This window comes from Callithrix jacchus, chromosome 11 (genome assembly GCF_049354715.1).
Source record: "Callithrix jacchus isolate 240 chromosome 11, calJac240_pri, whole genome shotgun sequence".
In the NCBI taxonomy this organism is placed as follows: domain Eukaryota; kingdom Metazoa; phylum Chordata; class Mammalia; order Primates; family Cebidae; genus Callithrix; species Callithrix jacchus.
In genome coordinates this window covers 11,919,100-11,941,796 of record NC_133512.1, presented here as the reverse complement: position 1 = coordinate 11,941,796, position 22,697 = coordinate 11,919,100, and the positions used below count along the sequence as shown (strand labels likewise).

At 40.7% G+C, this 22,697-nt stretch overlaps 1 protein-coding gene across 15 annotated transcripts in view; it reads left to right on the top strand.

The window, feature by feature from the left end:
• COA1 (cytochrome c oxidase assembly factor 1) overlaps window positions 1–22,697 on the top strand; it is a 199,628-nt gene that overhangs the window by 74,103 nt on the left and 102,828 nt on the right. For 7 of the 15 annotated variants that reach the window (XR_013523852.1, XR_013523850.1, XR_013523853.1 and 4 more), the window contains exon 1: window positions 6,973–7,005. The exons of 3 other annotated variants lie outside the window; for them this stretch is intronic. The gene's annotated coding sequence lies outside the window, so the exon portion shown is untranslated. Of the gene's footprint in view, window positions 1–6,972; window positions 7,140–15,726; window positions 15,834–22,697 lie in introns of those variants that run through there. 5 more of the 15 variants (XM_078342309.1, XM_078342314.1, XM_078342307.1 and 2 more) reach the window with 3 other exon arrangements.

The following is a 22,697-nucleotide window of genomic DNA, read 5'->3' as shown; positions in this document are numbered from 1 at the left end:
GGGCAGCCACGGGCACCTGGAAGAAGCACCATGAGTCCCCACTCTGGTGGCAGGACTGGCAGACTGGCCCCCAGTCTTCAGGCCCTCCCTGGCTGGAATATGGGGCCTTACTGGGGACCCATCCTTTTCTGCACAGGAATCAATCTGCCTCCTGCTGCCATTCATGACCCTGAGGCTCAGCCCCAATCCCCAGTCAGAGATCAGCATCAGGAGAAGACCTACCCCCAGGCTTCAGGGACGTGGTGGGGGAGGGTGGTGCCCACAGCTGCTCCAGGGAGCTTCCACCCTGCAAATTTGGAAGGTACAGGGCTCCTGCTTGTCCCTGGCTCCTGTCTGCTTCCTAGAGCCAGGAGGCCCAGGTCTGCAGCCGTGGGCACGGGCAGGTGCAACTGCACCTGGGAGGGCAGATCCTGCCTGTTCCTGGCTCCCTCGAGCACAGGGAGGCTGGGATCCACAGCTGCAGTTTGGGCTGCTATAGCTCTGCTCAGGAGGGCAGGAGGCCTGCGTCTGTAGCTGCTGATTTTGGCAGCTGCAGTGGCAAGGGGAGCTTCTGTCCCAACTCAGAAGGGGCAGAGCTCCCACTGGCTCCCGGGCGTGTGCATCCCCAGCTGTGCTTCCCTGTTGCAGCTGCCTTGACAGCGGCAGCCACTGCAGTCACTAGTTTCAATATTGTTGTGTAGCTACGTAAGATGTTCCTACTGCAGAATACTGAGTGAAGGGTACACAGGACTGCTCTTTACATTTTTTCTCTCAAATTTCCTGTGAATCTATAAATATTTCAAAATAAAAAGTTTTTAAAAAAGACAACATATTTGCAAATCCACATAAAGTTTCAATAATTTTAGAAATTAGCTCCTCCTTTTTGTAACTGTGCTTTGTCTCACAGTATTTATTCTTCGGCTGGAAATGCTCTTTTTTCCATTGCCTAAATCCTACTTTTTAAGGACATCTTTCAGGATGCTTTACCTAATTAATGTTTCTCTTGTTCTTTTGTTGAGCCACTGATACACCTTAAATGTAATCAAACTCTCCAAATATTTCCCTCCCTTTTCTCTCATAGGTGGATGGTGGCTGCTGTGGGGCACAACCTGGGAATGAAATGCTCATTTCCCCATCTGCTCAATTTCCCCAACTTCCTTCAGGAATTGCCTCTGTGGAAAAGAACGGTTTCATCCTTGGTCACGGTTCCTTCCTGGAGTGGCTGATATACAATGACTGATTACTGTGGGGGTGTTAAAGTTTAGCCTTGTGCTTCATTTCAGGACACCTGTGAAGGTCACACCATCTTCAGAACTTTTAATGTCTGCACGATCAGTAACAACTCGTCCTCTTTCATTCCTGATACTGCTAATTTGTGTTCCCTCCCTCCGTCCCTCTCCTTCCTTTCCCCTTCCCTACTTTCTCCTTCCCTCCCTTCCTTCTCTTTCCTTTTATTCCTTCCTTTCCTCCCTCCCTTCCCTCTTTCTTTCCCTCTTTCCCTTCCTTCTCTCCCTCCCTTCCTTCCCTCCCTCCCTCTTTCTTTCTCGCTTTCCCTTTCTCCCCTCTCCTCTCCTCCCTTCCCTTCTTCTCCCTCCCTCCCTTTCTCCCTCCCTCCTTCCCTCCCTTCCTCCTGATCTCACTCTGTTGGCTGAATGCAATGGTGCAATCATAGCTCACTGTAACCTTGAAGTCCTGGGCTTAAGCAATCCTCTCACCTCACCCTCACATCTGTAGCTGCGACTATGGGTGTAAATTTTTTTGTTTTTTAAAGATGAGGTCCTGCTATCTTGCCTAGGATAATCTTGAACTCCTGACTCCAAGCAATCCTCCTTCCTTGGCCTCCCAAAGCACTAGGTTTGTAGGAGTGAGCCACTGTGCTTGGCTTCCCTTCAATTTTTGAGTCTTAGATGGCTCAAAAGTCTTGACACACATACGTTTCAGGTGTCAGCCAGATATGTGGGCAGCTAGTCCATACAAACGTTTGGTTTTCCTTCTCTCTGACTTCTTCCTTTTCTGGGAGATTTCTTTTCCTGGATTTCCCCCCCACTTTCCAGATGCTCTATTTATCCCAAACTCTGTCTTCTGGTTTTTCAAACCAGTAAGATTGAGAGTAACAACTGGGGGCTGTCATCAAGCAGAAAACCCATGACAATGGGAAACTCCCTGGGCCCCATTTCTTTCTTCCCAGCATCAACTTTGCTCTGGTATCTACCTTCTTTGGGTGTTCTCCAGTACCTTCAGGTAGTTATTTTTTGTACTTGGTCCAGAGCTTTTAGTTTTTACCTATGGAAAATTGGCCCAATAGGAAGTACTCAGCTGTAACCAGAAACAGAACTCCTTATTTTTCTTCTAATGTCTCTACTTATTTCTCTTCTTTCATTCCTGATACTGGTAATTTGTGTTCTCTCTTTATTTTGACTGGTCAGTTTAGCTAGAGGTTTACCAATTTTACTGCTCTTTTAAAAGAACCAGCCCTTTTAGCTGGGTGCAGTGGTGAGTGCCTGTAATCCCCAGCTACTCCAAAGGCGGAAGTAAGAGGACTGCTTGAGCCCAAAAGTTTGTGACCAGCCTAGGCAACATAGCAAGACTTTGTCTTAAAAATAAATAAATAAGCTGAAAAAAGAACTAGCTCTTTTAATTGATTTCCAAAAGTATCTTATTTCATTTTCTATTATTTTTGTTTTCCCCTTAATTTTGTAAAGTGGAAGCTAAAATAATTTAACTTAGACTTTTTCTTTTCTTATATTTTTATTTCCTTATATTAAGCATGTAAAGCTATATTTTTCCTCTCTAAAGCACTACTTTGAGTGCATTCAATGTCCTTTGATATATATTTTTATTTTTATTCAGTTCAAAATATGTTTGTTTCCCTTACTATTACTTCTTTGACCCAAAGTGTATTACTTAATTTCAAAAGAAGTATGGTACTTAATTTCAAAATATTTGGGGTTTTCCAGATATCTGTTACTGATTTATAATTATGGTAAGACAACATACTGTGTACAATTTCAATCTGTTTAAGTGTTTCAATGTTTATTTATGAACTAGCATAAAAAATCCTCACATTTAAAAAGGTGTATTTTTGCTATTTATGGAGTATTCTATAAATATTAAATAGGTCAAGTTGGTTAATAGTGTTGCTCTAGTTATGCACTCACTGACTTTTTTCATCTAATTTTCCTATTAATTGCTGAGAGGTGAATGTTAAAATCTCCACTGTAATTTTCAGTTTTTCTAATTGTCCTTTCAGTCTTTGCTTCACATTTATTGAAGCTCTGCTGTTAGTTCCATACACATTTAAGACTGTTATATCTTCTTGATGATCTAACCCCATTGTTATTGCAACCAGCATATTTGAACAGCTACAATTTCGTATAAGGAAACAACAGAAGGTGCACCTGATTTCCTGTAACAAACATGTAGAGTACGTGCTTGGAGTATATGTAAAGACAAATACAAATGCAGGAAACAAAAATTATGTAGAGTGAGCATTAACTTTACATTAAGCCGGACATTTTGTAGGAGATAAATAACTTTCTCAGGGCTAAAAATCAGGTATCACAGATGAATTTTTTCTAAACAAACTAGGCAGGACTGAATTTCATGCTGGTAGTAAGATAAGCAAGAAAGGACGTTCATACCAACCTAGCTAATGTTAATTTTCTTAGTGTCTTTGAGGTAAATACTGTCTAGCTTTTACTAATTTTTATGACAGGATATTATGGCACATTCAATGCTTTGTTTCCTCAAAGCCCTTATGCCAAATTTTCTTCATTCTTTCAATAGCTGGATGCTTCCTTAACATGATAAAAGATATCCACCTCAGTCCTTAAAACCAGCATTATGCTTAATGGGAAAATTCCAGAGAAACCTCATTAAAGATAGAAATAAGACATAAAAGTCTACTGTCATTATTTATTATATATTTTACTGGAAATACTAGCCAAAGCAATTAGATATGAGAAAGTACAGGTACAAAACTTGGAAAGAGGTAGGTAAAACTATTTCAATGGTAAGATTGTAATCTTAGAAACTCTACAAGAATAAATTCCAAATAATAAAGCAACTTAGTAAGGCAGTGGAGTATAATATTAATATGCAGGAAATGATAACTTTCATGTTTTCATACAGCTATGATGTGTGGTAACCCCATTCAGATTTCATAGTTCTAGGATCCTGATGTTCTTGAATGAATTTCTCAAAGTGGCCATTTAACCACTTAACAGTACCCTTCATACAGCATTACAGTCAGCTCCTGTTCTTTCTACCTCCTACCCCTTTCCTGGCTCCTTAGAAGTTAAGAATGATCAAAACAGACGCTTTCTTTAAATATATACAAAAAGAGCGTAGGCTGTATATTTGATGGGATACTTTGGCTATTAGAAACAGAGTCCCTGACTTAAGCTGAGTTAATGACTAATATTTATTAAGCATTTACAATATGACCAGCACCATTTTAACCCATTTAATCTTTATAGTATCTCTATTAGAAAATAATAAGGATCCCAGCACTCTGGGAGGCTGAGGTGGGTGGATCACTGAGATCAGGAGTTCCAGACCAGCCTGGAAAACATGGTGAAACCCTTTCTCTACTAAAAATACAAAAATTAACTGGGCACAGTGGTGCATGCCTGTAGTTCCAGCTACTTGAGAGGCTGAAGCAGGAGAATCGCTTGAACCTGGGAGGCGGAGGTTGCAATGAGCCAAGATCATGCCATTGCACTCCAGCCTAGGTGACAGATTGAGTCAGTCTCAGAAAAAACAAAAAACAAAAACAATAAAGAAACCTATTAGACATCCCTACAAGGGGTTCAAATACAGTGTGAGTTCCAGGTTTAGAATGATGTCACCTAGGACATCTTTTTATCACTTTGTTTAGTTGTTGTCAGTATCAGTCCATCAGTTTTATTCTTTGTGATGGGCAAGATGGCTGTTAATGACAGCGTGGGATAGATGTTTTCATGTCAAGAGGACAGTATGTCAGAAACTTTCTCCTGAGCATGAAACAGAGGTCCTTCAGTCAGACTGAGCCAATTTGGGTTATATACTTGTTCCTTGATCAGCAACTATTTCCAAAAAAATTCTGTATGGTGACTGGTTTAATCAGTATCACTTTCTGATTCTGGGAATAGGGCAGCTATCTGAATAAAATAAGGATTATGTTACGAATGAGTTAGAAGAAAATGAATATTGGGTAGGTAACATTATTCACTAGAGAGTTTTTTTTTTTTTTTTTGAGACGGAGTTTCACTCTTGTTACCCAGGCTGGAGTGCAATAGCATGATCTCGGCTCACCGCAACCTCTGCCTCCTGGATTCAAGCAATTCTCCTGCCTCAGTCTCCCAAGTAGCTGGGACTACAGGCGTGTAACACCATGCCCAGCTAATTTTTGTATTTTTAGTAGAGACGGGGTTTCACCATGTTGACCAGGATGGTCTCCATCTCTTGACCTCGTGATCTACCTGCCGTGGCCTCCCAAAGTGCTAGGATTATAGGGGTGAGCCACCGCGCCTGGCCTTAGAGTTTTATTTTTAATGTTTAATTTAGACAAAAAACTTTAGCAGATTTACATCCAGTGATGGAAATGTAAGTTCTGAGTTTTCAAGCAAATGGTCAGAAAAGCCTATTTAATGTTTTATTACTTACAAAGTAAACATTTCTCTGAGAGAAGAGGAGCTGATTGATCTGGGATTCATTTTCATGAACGTTATATGAAATACACATATATCAAATCTTATAAGCTTTTTATGAGTTGATTTATTCTTTGAAATATTAAGCTTGGTGTAAGGTATTATAACCTCAATCTCTTTTTTAAAAAATGTAAGAAGTCAATAGTCAATGTTGCATCAATGAAGACTACTCACTGGATGCCTATTTTATTTCTTCTTTTTCTCTAAGAACCATTTAAATAGTCCTTATGGTTCAAGCACTTCACAATCTGATTAGTGTCTATTAATTCTTCCTAAAAGAAACGTTCTGGGAACTCAGAATTTAACGGCAGGTTGCTCATTTAGCTAGCGGATTCCAAAGTGGTAGAATGTATGTTTGGCAATCTAATTGTTGAGTAGGAGGAAAAGAACCTGTGAGAAGTTTTAAAAAACATTTTAAAATTGTTTTTACCTCATTAAAATGTTTGGTGTCTTGTGAAAGTTTTATAGCATGCATATTAATGGCATACATGATACATGTAAATAATTTTATTTTTTCTGTTAGGGATGTGTGATCAAGAGTTTAAAGAATGCCTCAGACTAAAGTTAATTAGTCTTGGAGTCAAGGTGCTTGGACTTAAAGCTTGACATTAAGATGATTATAGTGATGACTATAATATAAAAATATTAACAGCTAACATTTACCGAGTGCCTACAAAGTGCCAGACACTATTCTACGTGCTTCACGTCCTCATAACAAATTTATGAGGTCAATGCTATCCACCTGACTTCTGAAATTTTCTTACCTCCGTACTCCCTGGTGTTAACCGGGCACTTAATTGTAGAATAAAATAAAATTTAGTGCTGGCAAATTTGTCAGCTGAAGGAGGCGGCATGGATTTCAGTGCTAAAGTGGGGGTCAGATGGCCCCGAGCTTCTGGTCCTTGGAGGCCAGCGGAAGCGCGTATCCCTGCGAGGAGTAACATGAGCCGGTGGCTTAAATTTCCCGGGCTAGTGCTACTGCATGGAATGCACATGCAATAACCGGACGCAGAAAAAAAAAAAAAAAAAAAAAGCGGGGCCCAAGGGAGGCGAATCCCTTCCCGACGCGAGTCCGAGCGTCTGAGAAGCAGAAGCCACAAGTCCCGGCGACCTAAGCCCTGGATCAGCCGGCCCGAGGCCCCACGTTGGCATTTAGAACCCGAAGTGAGCTGAAGCCTTCGGTAGCCAGGCTTCGACGCTCTAGCGGGCGAGCTGCAGACGCCGGAAGTCTCGACTACTCCCCGCTAGCGCGCCCACCCGCGGGCATGTACCAGCTCCTCCCTGCACCCGGAAGAACTCCTCCAGGTTGTTACGGCGTGCTGTTTGTCAGTTACAGGTGAGTCTCCCGCGGGTATAAGAGTCTCCGTCTTCACCCTAGCAAGGAACGTTTGTTCCCGCAATCCGGGCGGCTGCGTTTGCGCGCGGGGTGAGTTGCTGCTTGGAGACTTCCTCAGGGGTCACCTCGCGGAGGTTCGTGCCGTCGCCGGGTAGCTACCTCCGTGCGCTGCTTCTTTGGGGCGTGGGAACCCGCGGTAGCTCCGCGAATTGGATGCCACCAGTGCCCCCGCGCGCTCCGAGTTAGGAGGCGGTGTCGAGCTAACCAGGGCCATGTCCTGCAGTTTTTGCTGATCATCCCCGACTGCACGCTGTAAAGAGTTGGGGGTCCTCTCGAAGAGTTGGGACCGGGCACTTTGTTGGTAGTCCTAAATTTCAACACCCTGAGGAGTAGGCTGCCCAAATTATTGTAGGAAAGAACATTTTGGTTTAGTGGTCATAATACTTTTTGTCCCCGCCACACTTGAATAACAGAACCCTCCCCTCCCGAACAGGGGCTGACTCCAGAAGTGATTTCTGTGTAGAGCACATTGGATGTATTTATGTATATGTTTGTGTGTGTGTTTGGGGGTGGCTGCTGTGTAATTTTTAAAAATCTATGGAGATTAGGATGATTTGATAACCTGCTTCTCCAGTCTTCCCCTAATTTCCTCCACATTCTCCCTGGGGAGCTATTGCTCTACTTCTAAGGTGGGTCACTTTTGTATAGAAGTAGCAACGCTCCGCTTACACTTGCACATTTAAACGTTGATCTGATCGTGTATTTCTGCCCTCAGAACCTTCCTGTCCTTCCCGTTGCCTTCAGGAGAATACACATTTCTTAGCCTACCTTCAAGGGCCTTCAGGGTCTTGATTCTGCTGAATTTTTCAGTCTTTGGTCCTTTCATGGAAAACACACCTGCAGGTACATGTATATTATGCTCCCACCATGCCAGTCTACAATAGTTTGATCACTTTAGATATGGCAAAGTTTTATATGGTTTACCCACGTTTTTATTTCTGTTCTAACATTCAGGCAGAAATCAACTGAATTCCTAATATTGCTAGGCACTATTTTAAAAACGGGATAAAATGGAAAAAACAAAACAGTTTTCAGTCCTTTAAAAAAAAAAAACAGCTTTACTGACACTTAATTCACCTACCGTAGAATAACCATTTAAAACGTACAGCGATTAGTACATTCGCAAACTTGTACAACCATCACCACAAAACATGCTTTGATCTTCTTCAACTTCATAAGTTGGTTTAATTTTCTGTTTCAGACAGACTCCAAGAATTTATTCTCACATTATTTCACTCATGTTTAATATGCCGTGTTCAATTTGTGAGAGACTGTCGGAACAATTTTATAACATTTTCATCACTCCAAAAAGAAACCCTGTACTTATTCAGCAGGCTCTCCTGACTTTCCCGTCCCCACTCCCCATTCCAAGCTTTAAGCAACTGTAAATTGATTGACTGTATATTTGACTATTCTGGATTATTCATGTAAGTGAAATCAGACAGCATGTGGTCTTTTTCAACTGGCTTCTTTTAATGAACATTCATGTTCATCTTGATTGTGTTTAATAGCATGTATCACTACTTCATTTTTTAAAATTGCTGGATGGTCTTTCATGGGTATTAGCCACGATTTATTTTCCTTTAGTGGGCATTTGGATTGTTTCCACCTTTTGGCTCTTATGTATAATGCTGCTGTGAACATTTACCTACAAGTTTTTGTTTGGACATCATGTTTTCATTTCTCTTGTGTATGTGCATAGGAGTGAAATGGCTGGGTCATATGGTAGCTCTGTTTAACATTTTAAGAAATTATCAGACTGTTTTCCAAAGCATCAGTTTGCATCTTTTTAACATTCCTATCCCCAGTGTATTAGGGTTTTGATTTCTTACTCCTTGCCAACACTTGTTATTATCTGTCTTTCTAATTCTAGCCATTCTAGTGGGTGTAAAGTGTGTATCATTGTGTTTTCATTCTTTTTAGTTGACATGTAATAATTGTACATATTTAGGGACTACAGAATGATATTTTGATGCATGTATACAATGTGTAATGATCAAATCAGGTAATTAGCATGTCCGTCACCTCAAACATTCATCTTTTCTTTGTGTTGTGACCATTAAAAATCTCCTAACTTTTTGAAAATATTATGGTTTTCAATTGCATTTCCCTGATGGCTAATGATGCTGGGCATCTTTTCAAGTGCTTATTGCCCATTTGTGTATCTTCTTTGGAGAAATGTCTACTCAGATCCTTTGCCCATTTTTAAATTAGGTTGTCTTTTTTGTAATTGAGTTGCAAGGGTTCTTTATATATTCTAGATACAAGTCATTTATCAGATATGTGACAGTCTTTTAGATTATGCTACTGTTCTTTTAAATGAAAAGCACATGAGATTAATTTTTAGTGGCCCTGGAGACCTCCTTATGGGTGTGTGGCTGTAGTTCAGAGGGTGATGGTTTTCCAACAGCTGCATGGAAGGCCAGGCCCAGGAAAAATGCGGTGAAGAACCCGTGAGGAGCATTTTAAGACTTGAAAAATGAAGCAAGGGGAAACTTTACAATTTGTCCATTCTCTATTGAGTTTTGTCTTTATTGATTTTTAGGAGTTCTTTGTGCAGGGATATGAAGCCACTGACTGTTAGATATGTGGCAGATGTTTTCCATCTATTTAGTTAACTTTTTATATTTTTTACTCTACTGTTTTAAATTTTTGTGTAGTCAGGACTTTTTCTCTAAAAGGCTTCTGGCTAGTAGTTTAGGATATTGTTCTTAAATTGTAGGAGTTATAGAAATTGACATGGTAGTTCCTAGTTAGTGTGACATCTGAGTCCCTGGTATTATATTAAGTCTAATGGTGTTCACTGTTTCAGACATTGGTACCTTCCTATCTTTCTGCCTTGAAGAATATGCCATGATCTACATCAAGTTTGTTCATTTAACTTTCTATTTTAAACAGACTCCAAGAAATTATTATTTTATTCTCTTGTTTATATTTCACATACTACATTAGATTCGTGGGAACCATATTGGACAGTTGGTTATGAAATAGAAGGTACTTTTTCATACTAGCAGGCATTTATTTGAAGATTTAATGTATGCAGAGGTTGAGTATAACTATTGTGTTCTGCATTGTTTGGGGCATGTTGGAAAAAGTTTTATAAAATCCTGTTGACATTGTTTTGTATTTATTTTCTTATTTCATTGGTTAAAAGGCAGTAGTAGTAGTGAAAAAAAAATATATTTTTATATGTTATGAATATATATATGTAAAACTTTTTTTTGAGACAGAGATTTGCTCTTGGCACCCAGTTTGGAGTACAATGGCACGATCTCGCTCACTGCAACCTCTGCCTCCTGGATTCAAGTGATTCTTCTACCTCAGCTTCTAGAGTAGCTGGGATTACAGGTGGCCACCACCATGCCCAGCTAAATTTGTGTTTTTAGTAGAGATGGGATTTCACCATGTTGGCCAGGCTGGTCTGGAACTCCTGACCTCAGATGATCCACCTGCCTTGGCCTCCCAAAGTGCTGGGATTATAAGCGTGAGCTACTGTGCCCAGCTAGTAGTAAAAATATTTTTAGAAACTGCGCATTTTGAGAATCTAAGGAAAGGGATATACCAAAGCTTCCAGAAAAAAATTTCATCTCTCTGTTTAATAGCCAAGATTTCATTCTTTCCCTGTGGCTTGTTTCCAGTTAGAACTCTGTTTCTTGTTTCAGTGTTTTGTCTTTTCTTTTTAAAAGTTGTGATAGGATATCCATCACATCAAATGGACCATATGTGTAACTATTTGTAAAGGTACAATTCAGTGCCATTAAGCAGCTTCACATTGTTGTGTAAGCATCACCACCATCCACCTCCAGAACACTTTCATCTCCGTATACTGCACCCATTAAATGATAAATCTCCATTCCTCCCTCTCTCCAGCCCCTTGTAACCACCATTATATTTTCTGTCTCTATGAATATGACTATTCTAGGGTCCTCATAAAATTGGAATCATAAAATATTTATCCTTTTGGCCGGGTGTGGTGGCTCATGCCTGTAATCTAAGCACTTTGGAGGCCAAGGTGGGCGGATCACCTGAGGTCGGGAGTTCAAGACCAGCCTGATCAACATGGTGAAACTCCGTCTTTATTTAAAAGAAAAAAAAAAAAAAAAGAAAAAAAAATTAGTCCTTTTGTGTCTGGTTTATTTCATTTAGTGTAATGTCTTCAAGGTTAATTCATGTTGTAGCATGTGCTAGAATTTTCATTTTTTGGCCAGGCGCGGTGGCTCATGCTTGTAATCCTAGCACTTTGGGAGGCTGAGGTGGGTGGATCACCTGAGGTCAGGAGTTCAAGACCAGCCTGGCCATCATGGTAAAACCCCATCTTTAAAAAAAAAAAAAGGAATTTTCTTCTTTTTAAAGGCTGAATAATATTCCACTGTATGTATTGAACACATTTTGTTAATCCATTCATTAGTAGATAGATTTTTGGGTTGTTGCCACTTTTTGGCTATTGTGAGTAGTGCTGCTGTGAACATTGGTATACAAATGTCTGAGTTCCTGCTTTCAATTCTTTTTTTTTTTTTTTTTTTGAGATGGCATCTTGCTCTGTCTCTTAGGCTAGAGTGCAGTAGTGTTATCTTGGTTCACTGCAACCTCCACCTCCTGGTTCAAGTGATTTTCCTTCCTCAGCCTCTCAAGTAGCTGGGACTGTAGGTGTGCACCACCACGCATGGCTAATTTTTATATTTTTAGTAGAGACAGGGTTTTGCCTTGTTAGCCAGGCTGGTGTTGAACTCCTGACCTCAAGGGATCCACATGCCTCAGTCTCCCAGAGTGCTGGGGTGACAGGTGTGAACCATTGCACCTGGCTGTGCTTTTGCTTCTTTTACGTATATGTACCCAGAAGTGGAATTTCTAGATTGTACAGTGATTCTTTTAAGTTTTTGAGGAGCTGCCCGTATGCTTTAGTGTTTTTGTTATTTACATAAAATATGAGATTTAAAAGAATTGTGCAATTTAGGCATTGCATTTACCTTTCCAAAGGGCCATTTCTTACTTAAAGGGGTATAGATGTTTTTGTATTAGGAGTTGGAGATCTTTGAGTTTCAAAATCACTGTAATTCAGACTAAATGAAAGGTTTACCTTGGATAGCTTTCCAAATCCTAAACATCTCTATGAATCTCTAGATCCAAGATTCTTTTTTTTGTTTTTTTTGAGACAGGGCCTCACTTTGTCTCCCAGGCTGGAGTGCAGTGCCATGAACGTGGCTCACTGCAGCCTTGACTTCCTGGGCTCAAACTATCGTCCTGATTCAGCCCCTCGGGTATTTGGGACTACAGGCACATGCCACCACACCTGGCTAATTTTTATATTTTTTTGTACAGATGCAGTTTTGCCATGTTGCCCAGTCTGGGCTCAAACCCCTGAGCTCAAGCCATCTGCCTTTCTCCACCTCCCAAAGTGCTGGGATTACAGGCATGAGCAAACTTGCCCGGCCTTTTTTTTCCTTAATGCTTTGGGCAAATTACCCATCATGACAGACTCTAAAATGGAGGTGAGTTTGCAGACTTGTATAGTTCCAAAAGTCTGTGAATTCTTCTGGTATCATACTACTGCTCCGTTTGGATACTTTGGCAATTACTGTGGTGTGCTGTGACTATTCCTTCTTCTGACAGGCAAGTTTACCTCCTTCAATGCAAAGATAACTGTGTCATTAGTTGGAGATTAGGAAATGACTAGAGTTTTTCTCATTTATGACTGTATCATTCTTTTTTCAACTATTCTCCTGTTGTTGGAACTGCAAATTATTGTGGGTACTAGAATCTCTCTGAATAGCTGTGACCATTTTCCCAGGTATCACTGGGAAAATGTAGAAAACCCGACAACATTATGGCTCCACCAAAACTTAGAAAACTAAGGTTGCATGTGGCTGCCAGATCCTGGGAACAAGATGGCTGAAGGGCAGCCCTAAGGGATAAAGGGTAGAGGATTTATATGGATTATACTCTCTCTACCAACCTGTCCCTCCCATTGCAACATCTTTCATAAGGTCTGAGTTTAATATTGTCATTACTATTATAACCCATATCATTTTATCAACAGCAAGTGTATTATCAGGAGAGATGGGAGGTGGTGTGTTAATATGGCTTTTGCTCTTAGTTTGGGTCTCTTTGTCATTTGGACTCTGATCTGGTGATCTGTTATCTTGTGGGCTTTTGGTGTCTTATGACATTTGGCATTTGCAAATGCACTGGAAAGGTCCCCAGATGGACTTAGACGTTTCAGCTCTCTTGGAACTTTGATGCCACTTAGATTCATAAGTGATCTGGCAAATGCCAAGATTACATAGATGCTGAGCACTCAGCTTTCCCTGTTTATGCATCAGCTTTTTGAGGGAGATGAAACACAATCACATAAGGAATGTGCTAGCCAGGTGCGGTGGCTCACGCCTGTAATCTCTCCAAGGTGGTTGTTGGATCACTTGAGGTCAGGAGTTCCAGACCAGCCTGGTCAGCATGGTGAAACTCTGTCTCTACTAAAAGTACAAAAATTAGCTGGGTGTGGTGGCATGGGCTTGTAGTCCTAGCTACAGGAGAGGCTGAGGCAAGAGAATTGCTTGAACCTGGGAGGTGGAGGTTGCAGTGAGCCGAGATTGTGCTACTGCGTTCCAGCCTGGGCAACAGTTTGAGACTCTGTCTCAAGGGGGTTAAAAAAAAACCATTTCCTAGCCAGGTGTGATGGCTCATGCCTGTAATCCCAGCATTTTGGGAGGCCAAGGTGGGCAGATCACTTGAGTTTAGGAGTTTGAGACCAGCTTGGGCAAAATGGTGAAACCCTATCTCTATACTAAAAATACAAAAAAACTAGCCGGGTGTGGTGGTGCATGCCTGTGTTCCCAGCTACTCAGGAGGCTGAGGTGGGAGGATCACCTGAATCTAGGAGGTCAAGGCTGCAGTGAGCTGTGGGTCACAGCTGCAGTGAGGTACGATGGTGCCACTGCACTCCAGCCTGAGTGACAGAGTGAGACCCTGTCTCCAAAAAAAAAAAAGTTACCAGAATCAAAATATTCCTAACTTTTGGTTATAGATTGTTCCTCTCCTTGGAATCTCCTGTGTATGCTGGGGACAAAGATTGACTTCTGGTGTGCAATAGTAGCCTTTAGAAACGCTTCTTTCTGTAAACATATGGCACTGAGTATTTATCCTCTTATCCTGTTTCTTTAAATTACCATAAAGTAAAATAAACTTTATGTTATCAATTTTAACCCATGTACCAATTTTTGTAACCACTACCGTAATCAGGATGCAGAATAGTTGCCTCATCTCAAAAACTCCCTAGTGCTGTCTCTTCATGGTTATATCTTCTTATCCAAGTAACCAAAACCAAAAAGTAAACACCATTTTGTGTTTTTATTGTGGGAAGCAGTTATGTTGCATCCTTGCTTTTCCTCTTTATTAGGGGTTTTATCTAAGTATGATGGGCTAAAAGGATAAAGTCAACGTAGTCTCTTCTTTTTTTTTCCCCCAGAAATTCACAAACTTTCTCATGCATTTACTGTTTTAAGAATAAAATCATTTGGATAGCAGGGTCTTCCAACAGGTGGCAGTGTTGTGCTATATAATAGGACTTACTAATAAAGATTGTGGCTTTTCTTCAGCGGGATGATAATTGCTCTACATTTATACCTCAGAAAATCAAGATGGTTAATTAAGAACTGGCATTTAACTATTGAAATTATCTTTTAAAGTCCATTTCAGAATTCATCTTGTTCTTGTAATGTTACTAGTAAAACAGCCTGTGGATAAAAGTATTCCTTAATACATTTGTATTTGTTTTCAGTGTTGGCAGAATTACAAATTAACTCTTTCCTTAAGGTTAACCTTAGTGGCAGGAATAACTCCAGTGTTGTGGACGAATCTCTGAGTCATAGAATCTTATCAGTGTGACTTCAGATATTTTATGTTTCAGCCTTCTCAATCACATGTAGGAATTCCATTTATAACATCTCTGGTAATCGGTGGCATTAATCAGAAAATAGAACAGAGTGAAAGAAAGATACAGGTTTTAATTGCCAGCATCCTGAATGTGAAGCCTTAATGGAGATGTTCAGTGAGAAATGATGAAGTAGAAGCTTGTGAGACATTTGCACTTTAGTGACTCGTAGGTTTTCAAAGCTAACCCATCCAAAAAAATGGATTCTCTTTTTCTTTATACTTCCAGCAACTTAATGTCTGGCAGTATATACTTTCCTAGGGACTGGGGCTGCCATTCATTCAGATGCTCCTGAGCAATATCAGGGTCACTTTAAGACCTCTCAGTGTTGTCTTAATTCTACCTCCTAAATATTTTCAAATATGGCCACTTCATCTCTACTCTCTCATTGCCCATAACAATGATTTTTTCACCTAGATATACTGCTCCCTAATAGATCTGCCAGGATGTATTATTACCTCTATTTTTCACACAATTGATATTTAAAAAAAATGTAAAATCTGATGATGTCACTCCCTATGTTTGTTTTTATTCCTAAACAAGTTTGTCAGAAAGTTTGTAAGTTTCTGAATAAAAAAGGGACTATATTGATTTTATCCTTTCTAGTCCATCACACTTAGCTAAAACCCTTAATAAAGAGGAAAGGTAGAGATACAATGTTACTACTTCCCATAATAAAAACACAAAATTATATTTAGCATTAAACCTTCTTTTACTTTTTTTTTTTGAGACAGAGTTTCGCTCTGTGACCTAGACTGGCGTGATCTCAGCTCATCGCAACGTTGCCTCCCGGGTTCAAGCAATTCTTCTGCCTCTTCCTCGCTAGTAGCTGGGATTACAGGTACCCGCCACTATGCCTGGCTATCCGCCCACCTTGGCCTCCCAAAGTGCTGGGATTATGGGTGTGAGCCACCGTGCCTGGCCTTTTACTTATTATTGTAGTTAGAATAAACCCTGGGCATTTAACTTAACCCCTACAGCATTCCTCCCTTCTCCCTTTTCTGTGATCTGGCCTCTCTTCTGATTGTTACAGTCTCATCTCATGTTGGTTTCCCCTTGTTCACTGTGCTCCAGCTTCTCTAGTGTCCTCTTTACCCCTTTATTGGAGGAGGTGGGGAGAACAGATGCAACTATGTAAGCAAACATACATTTACTAGTGTAATGTATGCAAACATACATTTCAGGTAATGAAAAAAATGCTTAATAGTATATTAAAATTTGTGGCTCGAAGGGACATTTCGATAGTAGTCAGGAAGCCATCCATGCCTTTGTCACTTTTCAACTCCTTATACTGAGTCTAGGGATAAATGCACATCTGAGTACAGATTCTGTGTGTGGGCAAAATTATATTCTAGTAGAACAGGAAATTTAGGACCCGACAGCGATTACCTGTAGTACTTAACTGTGGCTAATCCTTTATATTTGGTAGCTCTCACTTAGTTTGACTTTATTTTTGTAATTTCATTCTTCTAGCATTTCATTATTTATCAACTTTGTTTTTCCTGTGTGACAGCCTTGCCTCGCCAACCAGTTGGTCCGTATAGCCATCTGGGGGTTAGATGCTGCCAGTGGCATCCTAATAGGTGATAGCTGTGTACTCTGTGCTTGAGTTTCTTGTTTCCCAAGGCAATTCGTTCCTGCTGGACATAGTTTTATCTATGAAGAAGCTCTTTTTTGCCGGGCACGGTGGCTCATGCCTGTGATCCCAGCATTTTGGGAGGCTGAGGTGGGCGGATCACTTGAGGTCAGGAGTTCGAGACCAGCCTGGCCAACATGGTGAAACCCCATCTCTACTAAAAATGCAAAATTAGCTTGGTGTGGTGGCGCATGCCTGTAATCCTAACTACTCAGGAGGCTGAGGCAGGAGAATTGCTGGAACCTGGGAGGCAGAGGTTGCAGTGTGTCGAGATCACGCCACTGTACTCCAGTCTGGGGGACAGAGTGACTCTCAAAAAAAAAGTTATTCTCTGTTCTCTATTTTGTACCAAGTCTCTGGCCTGTAGTTTCCTTACAGTGGTTCTAGTTTATTTTGGTTGTAGAGAACAAGCCTAACTTCTTTTCCCCCATTAGCCCTTCAAGTAGCTGTTGTAGGTCTAGAATATTCTCTTTGATATTAACATCTAACAATTATTCAACCATTTCAAGTTCTGCTCATTTTTCTGAGCACTTTTCACTGTTTATCCTTTAGTTCAGTGTTTGAAAGTTGATTTGGGTACCACCTGCATCAGAACAACTTAAGGTACTTGTTAAAAATGTGGATTCCTGGTAGATTGAATCTGTACTTCTAATCTTGCTTCCTGTTGAAACTCCATTAAAACTGCAGTAAAAACCCAATGGATGCAGTAAAAACCCACCAACACAGTGTAGAGTACTGAAAAGCCTGAGAATGAGTCGAAATTAGCTGACACCCAAGACTTAGGAATCCTGCACTGGGAAAGAGAAAAACTATGAACCAATCAGATTTATCCTCTAAATCCTCATAAAGCTCAAGAAGTAGCAAAGCCAGGTATCTCTGGAAATTGGGGTGCAAAAGACATAAAATAAGGAAGATTGGATAAATATTGCTAAGAAACAATTCTCCCAGTGCATGCTATTCACCTTGGGACAGATTCTGGAGGTTCAGAGCAGATGATCTCTGGATAAAGTTGTGTTTCCATATGGGAAGTCACTCCCAGAATTTCTCAGGAAATTTGTAGTTCCTTTAAATCCCAAACCCTGAGGAAAGTCACTGGTAATTCCAAGTTGGGAAAACAGAATAATTTTCATGAGAATTAACGATCAGTAGTCAATAGTATTAGATATGATTGGCTCTTAGGGCTCCGCTGATGTCAAGTGGAAAGCAAGAGCAGGTCATGCTGACACCAACTAGAACCGTAAGGTGCACATCTCTGGGAGCTGAGACAAGAGCATCTGGGAGATAAGCTCGTGATCTCAGCCAGTCTCATAGCTGTTGCCATCTTATAAATGTGTTTTTTACTCCCTCTGCTGCTAACAGTGTTATTCTTACAAATAAATAATAATACATTTGTATGCATAGTTCCCTTCATATAAATCCTGTTAGTGGTGTTTCAAGAAATGAAAAATTTGAAAGCAAAATAAGTCCTAAAGTTGGCAGTACAACGTATTATTTTGTACAGTAGTATATTAATCTGTTTTCACACTGCTGATAAAGACATACCAGATATGGACAATTTACAAAAGGAAGAGGTTTAATTGGACTTACAGTTTCACGTGGCTGGGGAAGTTTCACAATCATGGCAGAAGGCAAGGAGGAGCAAGTCCTGTCTTACATGGATGGCAGCAGGCAAAGAGAGAATGAGAAAGGTGCAAAAGCGGAACCGCCTGATAAAACCATCAGATCTTGTGAGACTTATTCACTACTATGAGAACAGTATGGGGGAAACTGCCCCATGATTCAATTACCTCCCACTGGGTCCCTCCCACAACACATGGGAATTATGGGAGTACAATTCAAGATGAGATTTGGGTGGGACACAGAGCTAAACCATATCGTTTTGCCCCTAGCCTGTGCCAAATCTCATGTTCTCATATTTCAAAACCAATCATGCCTTCCCAACAGTCCCCCAAAGACCTAACTTATTTCAGCGTTAACACAAAAGTCCACAGTCCAGCGTTTCATCTGAGACAAGTCCCTTCTGCCTGTGAGCCTGTAAAATCAAAAGCAACGTAATTACTTCCTAGATACAATGGGGTTACAGGTATTGGGTAAATACAGCTGTTTCAAATGGGAGAAATTGGCCAAAACAAAGGGACATCAGGGCCCAACTGAGTCCAGAATCCAGCAGGGAAGTCAAATTTTAGAGCTCCCAAATGATTTGCTTTCACTCTTGGTCTCATGTCTGGGTCACACTGATTCCAAAGGTGAGTTTCCATGGTCTTGGGCAGCTCTACCTCTGTGGCTTTGCAGGATACAGCCTCCCTCCAAGCTGCTTTCATGGGCTGGTGTTGAGGGCCTGCGGCTTTTCCAGGCACATGGTGCAAGCTGTCAGTGGGTCTGCCATTCTGGGATCTGGAGGATGGTGGCCCTCCTCACAGCTTCACTAGGCAGTGCCCTAGTAGGGACTCTGTGTGGGGGCTCCAACCCCACATTTTCCTTCTGCACTGCCCTAGCAGAGGTTCTCCATGAAGGCCCCACCCCTGCAGCAAACTTTTGCCTGGGCATCCAGCTGTTTTGTTACATCTTCTGAACTCTAAATGGAGGTTCCCAAAACTCAGTTCTTGACTTCTGGGCACCTGCAGGCTCAACACCATGTGGAAGCTGCCAAGACTTGGGGCTTCCACTCTCTGAAGCCACAGCCCAAGCTCTGTGTTGGCCCCTTTCAGCCATGGCTGGCATGACGGGAACACAAGGCACCAAGTCCCTAGGCTGCACACAGTATGGGGACCTTGGGCCTGGCCCACAAAACTGCTTTTTCCTCCTGGGCCTCTGGTCCTGTGATGGAAGGGGCTGCTGTGAAAGTCTCTGACATGGCCTGGAGTCTTTTCCCCATGGTCTTGGGGATTAACATTGGACTCCTTGCTACTTATGCAAATTTTTGCAGCCGCTTGAATTTCTCAAAAAATGTGTTTTTCTTTTCTGTCACATTGTCAGGCTGCACGTTTTCTGAACTTTTATGCTTTTTAATTCCTTTTAGAATGGAATTCTTTTAACACCACCCAAGTTACCTTTTGAATGCTTTGCTGCTTAGAAATTTCTTCTGCCAGATACTCTAAAAATCATCTCTCTCAAGTTCAAAGTTTCACAAATCTCTAGAGTAGGGGCAGAATGCTGCCAATCTCTTGCCAAAACACAAGAGTCACTTTTGCTCCAGTTCCCAACAAGTTCCTCATCTCCATTTGGGACTACCCCATCTTCAAACCTTACTGTTCATATCACTGTCAGCATTTTTGTCAAATCTATTCAACAAGTTTATAGGAAGTTCCAAACTTTCCCACATTTTTCTGTCTTCATATAAGCCCTCCAAACTGTTCCAACCAATGCTTGTTACCCAGTTTCAAAGTTGCTTCCACATTTTTGGGTATCTTTTCTGTAACACCCCACTCCTAGTACCAATTTACTTTATTAGTCTGTTTTCATGCTGCTGATAAAGACATATCCAAGACTGGGCAGTTTACAAAATAAAGAGGTTTAATTGGACTTACAGTTCCATGTGGCTGGGGAAGCCTCACAATCATGGTGGAAGGCAAGGAGGAGCAAGTCCTGTCTTAAATGGATGGCAGCAGGCAAAGAGAATGAGGAACATGCAAAAGCGGAACCCCCTGATAGAACCATCAGATCTTGTGAGATTTATTTACTACCAAGGGAGCAGTATGGGAGAAACTGCCCCCATGATTCAATTATCTCCCTCTGGGTCCCTCCCACAACACATGGGAATTATGGGAGTACAATTCAAGATGAGATTTGGGTGGGGACACAGAGCCAAATCATATCAAGTGGTATTACTCTTGCTGTGAGATTCAAATGTTATGTATTTAAATACTACCCAATAATGTTTGTTGGTGTTTTTTGAGTTTAAATGTTCACCGTAGACTGCCATCCTTTGTAAATACTTTAAGAGAGGAATTTCAAGAGAAAAAGATATGATTGTTTTTGTGGAATACTTCAACATGAAATGAGAACTTGATCTAAAATTAGTGAAAGCAATATTGAATTCAAAAGCAAAATAAAAATGAGAGGAGGCAGACAAAATAATTTATCATTAAGAAAGTAAACAAGCTTATATGAAGCAACATACTCTTCAATTTAAAGATGCTTTTTGATGCACTCAAATTAGTTGGATAAATGTCAACGTTAAATGAATGATTTTTTTTTCTATATTGGGAATATTATGAAACAAAGATCAAGACTATTGGAAAAGGCAAGTAATACTGGGTGTGTTTCAAGCTTTCATATTAATAATGAAAGCTTCTAAATATGGTATTATCTTTCAGGTTTTAGAATGATTTTTATTTGGCACTTATTTCTGTATTACATATTTCTTTTTTTTTGAGACAAGAGTCTTGCTCTGTTGCATAGGCTGGAGTGCAGTGGTACAATCTCGGCTCACTGCAACCTCTGCCTCCTGGGTTCAAGCAATTCTTGTGACTCAGATGCCTGAGTAGCCGGGATTACAGGTGTGCACCATCACATTCAGCTAAATTTTTTGTAGTTTTAGAAGAGATGGGATTTTGCCATGTTGGCCAGGCTTCAAGTGATCCATCTGCTTTGGTCTCCCAAAGTGCTGGGATTATAGACCTGAGCCACTGGGTCCAGCCTATCATTTATTTTTTAATTTGTTCTAGTATCCTGTGTCTGTGTCAGATATAAATCATTTTTATGCATTTTCTCAATATGTAATTTTTATAGTGTACTGGTTCATACTAGTAATAAGCCATAGGTTTATTATTATATCTTTAATTCTTAAACAGAAAATCTTTCCAAGTTTTAGTATAACCCTATTACAGAAAGATGATTTGCTATTTATTTTTATTTTTTATTTTTTTAGAGACATGGTTTTGCTCTGTCACCCAGGCTGAAGTGCAGTGACATGATCCTATCTCATTGCAACCTGGAACTTGCAGACTCAAGTCATCCCTCCTGAGTAGCTGAGACTCCTGAGATCCTTACTGCACTCCAGCCTGGGCAACAGAGTGAGATAGGTGCATACCACCATGCCAGGCTAATTTTTTTTTTCTCTGCCATCTGTGTTTTTTTTTTTTTTTAAAGACACAAAAATTAAAAAAGAAAACCCAACAACAAATGCAGTATTGTTCTTAAAGGCGGCTAGTTGGGGCAGTTATGTCAAAGGTTCCCATGTGACTTACTACATTTAATCATATGAAACCCTGACAGCTGCCTATTGTTTTAGTGCCACTTGTATATTCCCTGGTGGAAAATCTAGTTTTTCAGCTCAGTTGTGAAACAGGTAATCACAGACATTAGCACTGTGCTGTTTTGGAACGGGCTTAGCACCTGAGGTTTCAGTTAAGATCTGCTATCCAGTAATTTCTTTTTCACTTTGGACAAGTGTACCTAACCTTTCTGAATCCTTTTGTTTGTTTGTAATTTGGGTCACCAGTAATACCTGCTGGACTTAGGAGAATGAGATAGTTTATGTTAAGCACATGCCACACTGCCTAGTTGTTCAAGAAATATTATTTTCCTTCTGTAAGCATCCTTTACTCAAGCCAGACATCTGGGGATCATCCATAAATCTTTTCTATTCTTTACCTACCAAAGAGCTATCCATTTCATCTTCTTAGTAGCTCTAGAAAGAGAATGAGACATGACACACATTTTATACACTGGGATATAAGCAGGCAGTAACTGTTAATAAATCAACTCTTTAGGACATATCTTAAAATTACCCGTTTTATATATATATATGTATTTTTTTTTTTTGGAGACAGAGTCTTGCTCTTTTGCCCAAGCTGGAGTGCAGTGGTGTGATCTTGGCTCACTGCACCTCCCTCCTCCCAGGTTCAAGTGATTCTTCTGCATCAGCCTCCCAAGTAGCTGGGATTACAGGCCTGAGCCACCATGCTTGGCTGATTTTTGTATTTTCAGTAGAGGCCAGGCTGGTCTCAAACTCCTGACCTAAAGTGATCCACCTATCTTGGCCTCCCAAAGTGCTGGGATTACAGGTGTGAGCCACCATGCCTGGTGACCGGTAATAATTTGAATTCGTATTAGAATGATGCTTCA